The sequence below is a fragment of the Nicotiana tabacum genome, chromosome 24 (genome assembly GCF_000715075.1).
Source record: "Nicotiana tabacum cultivar K326 chromosome 24, ASM71507v2, whole genome shotgun sequence".
Taxonomy (NCBI): Eukaryota; Viridiplantae; Streptophyta; class Magnoliopsida; order Solanales; family Solanaceae; genus Nicotiana; species Nicotiana tabacum.
The window spans coordinates 17946831-17956192 of record NC_134103.1 but is presented as its reverse complement, the minus strand read 5'-3'; positions in this window follow the sequence as shown (position 1 = coordinate 17956192).

The window sequence follows — 9362 nt, the reverse complement described above, 5'->3', positions numbered from 1 at the left end:
CTTGTAATGAAATATTCTAGTAATTATAAATTTATAATAGAGTTATAATTTATTTAATATAATTTCAAGCCATTAAGTAACTAAGTAAGAGTGTAAGACAATTCATAAAAAAAATTCAACGCGTAGAGCCTTTTATTTTATTAATAGAACTTTCAAATCTCACATACAAATATAATTCTTTTGAACAGCACCTAATCTACGCAGCCACCTTCTAGGAAGGGTTCTGTTTGAACTAGACCTCTTAGTAGCCAATTACAAATTATCATACTAATATTTGTACGCTCGTATAGAACTTCGTTGTAACTTATCTATAATTTCTCTCGAACATTTTTCTGAAATTGGCAATGTTAATTGATGTTCCATGAGTTCCAGGCCGTAATCGCTGCTAGTGCTAAGTATCTCATTGTATTGTTCTTCTTCCCTAGTGGTTAATTTTTCAAAACCAAGATTTCTTCTTTCTGAATTAATCCAATCTCTGAATAATACGAAAATCTTTAGATTGTCCTCCGCTAATGAATGTTTATGATCTCCGATTTGAAATCTTGCCGCGCTAAAAGCACTATCCGATGCTACTGATGATGCTTGAATAAAAAGGATATCTTAGGCCATTATTGAAAGTGTTGGAAAAGTCTTGCCACACTCCCTCCACCATGTCAAAAGTTGTTCGTTGCCTTCTTCGTCTTTAATACTTTCCAACCCTTGATTAAGATAAGAATCAAGTTAATAATCAATAGATGAATCAAAACCTGTTATATCATCCATATCTTCCCATAGAACTTCTACTCTAGACTTAGAAGTAGAAGGAGTAGTTTCACCACCTGTTGTTTTCATAGATTTATATTTATCAAACATTGATCTAACATAACAGTATATGTTAGCTTGACAGTTTTCGAGAGATGGTTATTCATTTCCTTGAATTGCTAAATTCTCATAAATTTTACGAACAAGTCCTTTTGTACCTCTTAATTTTAAAGATGGGCTAAGTATAGTAGAAATTAAATAAACTTGGGGAATAGGGAAAAAAAACTTTTTAAACTTTGTAATCATTTCATTAATGACCGGTGCATTAGTTGGATTAGTTTTATACTTACTAAATACAATAGAAATTCCACAAATATACCATAATATTTGTGTAACAGTAGGATAATATATACCAGAAAATTATTCTGTAGCATAATAAAAATTTTCTAAAATTTAGTAAGCAATTGGAGTCGTTGCCCAACGGCTAGAATTCAAAAAAAAAAGGACGCAGAACAGGCGGGACGGGACGGGACAGACGGGATGGGACGGGACGAAACGGGATGAAATGGCCATTCCGTCCCATCCCGTATACCGTTTAACATGAACCCATCCCGTTTAAAATTAAACCGTTTAAAATTAAATGGGACGAGACGTTGGACAACCTTAGACTACTATTACAAAAGAAAGAAGAGAATAGCCCGGGAAGATTACTTAAATAGCCGCAAGAAAAACGCTGCAGTATTAAACCGACTCGAGGAATCATACAAATTAATTTTGAGAGTTTCATATGATGATAAAAAAGGAAAAGAATCTCAGGTGATTATAGAAGGCTGCAGACAGAAAATTTATTTTATGTCATAATTCTAAAAGAATGGGGGTATCAAGTTGTCTTCTTCAACAATGTTCCTTATTTATTATACTCCTTCTGTCCTGATTTACGCCACACTTTTTTTTCGAGATTCAAACTTATTAAATTTGATTGAGTATTTGAGCATAAAATCTTTAAATTTTTCAAAATAAAATTACATATTTGTAAGTTATACTATACTCACAATAACCAATAATTTAAAATATTTAAAAGACATATAAAGAAATTACGGTCAAAGAACAAGAGTCAAACGACGTGAAGTTTGACTAATATTTTAAAATATTTTTTTTTATTATATGGACATAAGAAAAATTGTAACTTACAGTATTATTTATGTAGTTTTAAATATCTAATTTTTTTTAAAAAAATACTAAGTTAAACTAATCCAATTTAATTTTAAAGTTTAGTCAAATTAACTCTCGATGAGCGAAATGTGTCACATAAATTGAAATACGGGGAATATTAAAAAAAGTAAAAATAAATTAAAACTAACCTTAGTATGCTTTAAAGTTACCTACTCGACTATGGTGGATGTTAGTTAAACTCTTTTCCTAAATATGTTAACGAGTCTTGACCTAGTACTTACTGGTCACACATAATTGAAAAGATCAACAGGGATTTTGTGCCGTCGAAGTTGGCATTTTGTTTATTGCACACAACTATATATATACATATTCACTTTATGAACGTTTCATAGTATGATAAATCAAGAACATTGATTGATTAACACTTTTTAGTCATTAATTTGAGAACATTAATGATTAGCACTTTTGAGTCACTTAACAATTCTCACAATAATCAGTAGGAATAAATCAAGTAAAGCACCAATTAATTTTTGGACTCTTAAGGGCTCGTTTGGTACGATGGATAATGGATAATTAATTTCGAGATTAAATTTGAGATGAGTTTATTCCACGTTTGATTGAGATAAAATTGCGGTATAACGAATCTCCGGATTAGTTATCCCGAGATTGTAACTACTAAAAAATCTAGTTTTAGCATCGGATTTTGCGACGGATAGTGTTAGCGACAACGATTTTACCGATGGAATAATGATAGAATTTAGCAATTAGTGAGGGAAAACCTGTTTAGCAACAAAATTAGGTAGTTTAGCGACAAAATTAGGTAGTTTAAAATTAGGTAGTTTAGCGACAAAATTGTTCCGAGGCTAATTCATTTTTTTTTTGGGTAGTATATAGTGTTATTTATATCCATGTGGTAAGGTGAAATAACAATCTTGGGATAACTTGTTCCCAAGTTTGGCATGATGAATAAGCAAAAATAATATTAGGATAAAAATATAGTACTGACTTATTCTTTGTTTGTTTACTAATCATGGGATAAGTTATCTCAGGATTAAAAATAGTACGAGATAACTTATACCTTCCAGATGGTGGAACAGTAATCCCAAGGTAAAACATCAAAATTGACAATCTCAGTATTAATACAACATACCAAACAATCAGTAAAAAATAATACCAGAATAACTAATCCCAACATAAACAACCAATATAACTTATACTAGCATAACTTGTCTTCAAACCATACGCAGCCCTAAGAATTGAACCAATTAAGCATATTCCGTAACTTCCTCTCACATAAACTTACTACTGAGCAAATTAAACAGACCAATAATTAGACAAAAATGAACCTAAACACCAGGAAAAGTTTTGGCAAAACTTGAAGAAACATATTCGATCTGAACTTGACAAGTAGGGCAATGAACTGGACCAGTGGGATTACGTTCAGGCGTGTTAATCCAAGACAAATCTCCCAACAACAGATCCAAATAGCACCTCGTATGCATTGAATGTCCACAAGGCGCAGCAACAATAAACAACTCACCGCGAAAATGTGGATAATCACAACAACCAGAACGGAAATTCAAAAGCAACTCATAGTTTTGCCCTAAAGGAATAACAGGTGCCAATGGCAACTGCGGATTAGGCGGTTCACAACCAGATGGAGGCGGATACATGCTGTTGAAATAAATAAAACCAATATCATCAACTAATCGGCGCTTGCACGTCAAGCAATTCAGGTCAGTAATATTTTTAACCTTCATTATAGTATGACGATAGTGAAAGAGGCAGTCGCTATGAACTGGGTGTGCAAAACAGTCAATTGGAAAGGCAATTTGTTCGCAATTATCATCAATGTTTGATGTGTATGGTGATATGCGGAAAGGTTTAGTGCACATTGGGCATCTCTTACCCTCAATAAGAGAATAAAAACGTGGATTTTCCATTGCAAAACTAATGGACAAATAAGAAAAAGAGTGAATATAATGTTGTAAGTAAGAAGAGTTGTACACAATATAATATAAGGAAGACGAGAATAGTCTGTGATTCTGGGAAATAGAGTTAAATAGGTACTAGAAAAGCTGTAGTATTAATTGACGTACCCAAGGAATCAAATAAATTAATGCGGAAATCCCATGTGATCAAAAAAGGACGAATTAAGGCGATTCATGTACCAAACCATTCTTCTAATTTAAGTAAGGCATTTATTTTATGTATCATTCATGGGTCCCACTTACTTGCTTTAGAATATTTATTGTAGTAAAATTTTAGTTATTAAATTTTTCTTTATTTCAATGTAGGACTTTATAATAACTACTAGTTTAGCACTTCTTTTTTTTTTTGTATATGTAGTTAGAAGTTTATTATTAATTGGCCTGAATTCTAATTACAATAAATTTTATAAATCTCACTATGCTCGGCAGTGGCAGATGCAGGATCCGCTAAGGGGCTTAAAAAAGAAAAAGTTAAAAAAATTAGAAGGGACTGTAGTCAGTGCAAATTGAAGCAACAACTTCATAAAGGTTTTTGAACCCTCTTGATCTCTTGTCACGACCCAAAATCCAACTAGTCGTGATGACACCTAACATCACCCACTAGGTAAGCCGAATAACAATAATCTGATTCAATTAATATTTAACTAATTCTAATTCACTCCTCAAGGACTGGTAGTACAAATCATGAGTTTCTAAAATTAGAAATTACAAAGCTGGTATGAAAATAAATACACCATCTGTTCGAAATGTACATAAACAGATTTTTATAAATCTAAGGCTACCATGAACAAGAGGCAGTTACAACCAGAATGCAGGTACGTCTTCGAATCCAGCTCCCGTCGATCACAGCAACATCAACATTCAATATCTGCACGCAAGGTGCAGAAGTGTAGTATGAGTACAACCGACCCCATATACTCAATAAGTAACAAACCTAACTATAGGTTGAAAGTAGTGACGAGCTAGAACAAAGGTCGGGTCCAACACCAATAGCCAACAACAGTCCATAACAAAGTAAAGCAAGTAAAAAAAAAGTAACTCAGAGATAAAATGCTCAACTTAATCATGGTTTCTGAAAATAGTTCTGTCTTTAAAGTGTATCAGTGAAAACTGAAGTCGTTTACCGAAGTTTCCAAAAATATGAGTAAGTTTGAAAACAGTAATTTCCCCAAAAATCCTTTCAACAATAAATAAGAATTTTCATTTCCTTCCAGATAGCCAGTGGAAAATGCATCACTATGCCCATATGCCAATATGTGTGAGAAGTCATGAATGACGCAACATCATACATCATAAGGAAAAATGTATCTCTATGCCTGTATGTCAAGTGTGCATGCCAATGCGATGCACTCAGAAATAAAACCATATGCATACTCTTAGAGTATAATTTCACTCAGTCCTCCCAGTCACTCAGTTCTCACAGTTACTCAAACCTCCCAATCGCTCGGCACTCACACTCAGTAGGTACATGCGCTCACTGGGGGTGTGTACAGACTTCGGAGGGGCTCCTTCAGCCCAAGCGCTATAACAAGCCAATCATGGCATAAATCAGCCAACCATGCTGCGGCGTGCAGCCCGATCCCATAAATACTCAGCCTCACTCAGTCATCAATCTCTCCAGTCTCTCGGGTTCTCAGTGTCATGAAAAGAATCAGCCCAAAAATAATGATGTGATGTATCAATAAATGGTAACAAAGACTGAGATATGATATGCATATGAATGCGTATGACTGAGTATGTAAATGCAATGTAAGCATATAACTCAATAGCAGAAATGACCTCAGTGGGTCTCAACTGAATAGGCATGTCGTCTAAACATGGTTTCTAATATGGATCGTAGCTCAATAGCTCTAGTACATAGAGATTTCATGGTTACAAATAAGATCAGGTAATTACACAGTACCACATAAGTAATAGAGTTACAATTCATACGGTGAACGCTCACACGCCCGTCACCTAACATGTGCGTCACCTCCAAACAATTCACATAACATGTATAATCAGGGTTCATACCCCCAGCTCCAAGATTAGAGATGTTACTTACCTCAAACCATGAAATTCTTTACTCTGCTATGCGTTTGCCTCGCAAATCGGCATTTGAATGCCTCGAATCTAATCATAAATAATTTATTTCAGTCAATACAAATTACATGTATTAATTCCATATGAAAATACTAATTTTCCAATAAAAATTTGAAATTGCACCCAAAAGTCACTCGTGGGGGCCATGTCTTGGAATCCGACGAAACTCACAAAATCCGACAACCCATTCAATTACGAGCCCAACCATACTAGTTTTACTCAAATCCGTCTTCGAATCGACATTCAAATCCCAAAAATTTATTTTATGAAATTTATACAATTTCCCCCAAATTTCCATCTCAAACTACTAATTGAATGATGAAAACAATGATATATTCATGCATATTAACCAAATCTGAGTTAGAATCACTTACCCCGATGGATTTCTTGAAAAATTCACGAAAAATCGTCACAAACCGAGCTCCCAACGTCCAAATGTAAAATAATACCTTAACCCTCGGTTATATAGTACCACGTATGATCTCTCAATGTGCGGTCCGCACATTTTCAAGTGTTGTCCGCACATTTCCAAGCTCTGCGGCCGCAATCCAAATTGTGCGGCCGCACTTCACAGTGACTTCTCTACTAGGATTCAGTAAAATGTCCATAAATTTCTGTACAAATGTCCAAATGATTAATGTTATACTTTTCTGGAAACTAGATTCAAAGTACTACAACTTTTGTGTTTGAATCATCTCCAAATGACTTGTAGATTAAAATATATAAATCTCCAAAGTCGGACCAGCGAAATCACCTTTCTGCGGCCGCGAGAAGAATTCTGTGGACCGCACAATTCCTAATGCTACAGCACTTCGGGGGTTTGCGGCCGCACTTTTGCACTCTAAAATGTTCCCTCCGCACTTCAACTGTTCCATAACATCGTCAGAGCGCCGAAATGCCCGGACTCGTTCAAAACTCACCACGGAACTCATTCGAGCCACTCGGGACCCCGTCTGAATGTACCAACAAGTCCTAAAACATGATACGAACTTAGTCGAGCCCTCAAATTACATCAAACAACATCAAAAATACAAATTGCACTCTGATTCAAGCCTAATGAAAATTAACAATTTCCAACTTCTACATTCAATACCGAAACCTATCAAATCAAGTCCGATTGACCTCAAATTTTGCACACAAGTCATAAATGAGATAACGAAGTTATTCCAATTTCCAGAATTGGATTCCGATCCCGATATCAAAAAGTCAACTCCCCGATCAAAATTTCAACTTAAATTTTTATTTTAGCCATTTCAAGCCTAATTTAGTTACGGGCTTCCAAATAATTTTTCTGGACACATTTCTAAGTCCAAAATTACCATGCAGAGCTATTGGAATCATCAAAACTCTATTTCGGGGTCGTTTACACATAAATTGATATCCAGTCACTATTTTAACTTAAGTTTTAAACCTTGGATCTAAGTGTTCCAATTCATTCCAAAACCTCACCGGACCCGAACCAATCACCCCGGCAAGTCACATAACAATTGTAAAGCATAAATTGAGCATTAAATGGAGAAACGGGGTTGTAATACTCAAAACGACCGGCCGAGTCATTACATCTCTAAACTATACTTTTGGGTTGTGGCAAGAGAATTCGAAATATAATATACAGATCACAAAACAGGTTTTGCCTTATACGTACAACGTAAACTTTTGGCAAAAGGGGTTTGGGTGAACCCCCACCCGCCCCCCTAAATCTGCCCTGATGATCAGTGCCCATCTTTGGATGTGGTTTGCTAGTCATCATTAAAGAACAAAGCAAGGTTAAAGGGCATTGAAAGGAATCAAAGGACATTGTTCACACAAACACTTAAAGTTGTCATGACTTTTTATTTAGACATTTGAACTAGGCCTTGAACCGATTAAACACTTATAGCATATTTAAAGTGTATCAATCAAACATATTTTCTCTTAAAATGCTATTAAAAACCTGTTTGCATAATTATAGTCCTATTCGTTTGTCTATGCCCAAAATTAAGCAAGAATTTAATGTAAAATTTGTACTCAATCATTTAAGCATGAGCTTGAGTAATTGAGGGAGGATGGATACTCTAGTTAGACATTTGTTTCATTGTCACTCACATGTGAGAAATGAAGCTGAATGAAGCTAGAAGTAGAAGGTCAGAGATGGAATTGGATAAGAATGAGAAGACAAAGAAAGAACATAAGATCATCTAAAGATTATATTTGAATTTCCCCTTTTTAAGTTTATTAAAATAGAAAATTTGTGTTTGTAAGCTTTGAATGAATTTGTGATGTTATCAATTGAAGTTTTATTTATAGCCTGTTTGGCCAAGCTTCTCTGTATGCGGTCGAAATTGATTTCGGTCTTCATACGATATTGAGACGGGCTCCGAAGATGGTAGAAGGAGCTTCAGATTGCAGGTATAGGTCAAATATCGAGTTCGAAGTCATTATCGAGCTCGGGTCAGAATTGAACTATGATAAGATGTTATGGAATCGAGCTTAAAGGGCAGAGGCCAACCGATACCGAGCTCGAGTCATTACCAGATCCCGAGTTGGTATCGAGCTCAAGTCCACATCGATCTCTTAAAAGCAACACCGACCAGCACCAAGTCCGATCAGGCTCGAGCTTACAGACAAGAGCCGTTACAAATGCACTAAGAGAGAGAATCTTGGCGGGAATTAAGGAAAAACTTATTTATCATGGGTTCCCCACTATGTATTTTTAATTATATTTAGAGTAGGATCTTCCCACTATAAAGGGCATGGTTACATTTCTGTAGAGTCAAGTTTTTCATGCTCACACTGTAACAAAGACATCATACACTCCTATATTGAAGAATTGTTCCTCTAAGTTTCATACATTGATTCATCTTGCTTAGTCCTAAAAATCATCTTTTTCCAACTTTGTTTACTTTGCATTCATTGCAATCTGTATTTGATATTTCTATTTATCACTAAGATTTATATTAAGCTATACCATATATCCTTAGAACTACGTACAGATTTAACTCTATCCATTTTTTCGGGTAAACAGTTTGGCGCCCACAGTGGAGCCGAGGATAATAGTGGTTATTTGATACGAATTTGCAAAACACACGCCATTTTGCACCTGTCTTTTGCAAGTGTCTTTGGCTTCAGATTAGCAATGGCAAACCCTCAATTAATGGCTTTACCTATCGAAAACGAAGCCGACCTTCAAGACGAAACTAACAACTTGACGCCCAGGGCCGGAAGGCCGCTTATAGATACCATGGAAGCTCGAGTCGGAGCACCTGAAGATCGAATCGGAGTACCTCTAGACGTTAATTCACATATGGCCCTTGAGGCGAACCAATATTCTGAACCTGAAAACAGCGTTCATCGCGGTACTCGATCTGCGGCTCGAGACACCCATAACGTTGAGGA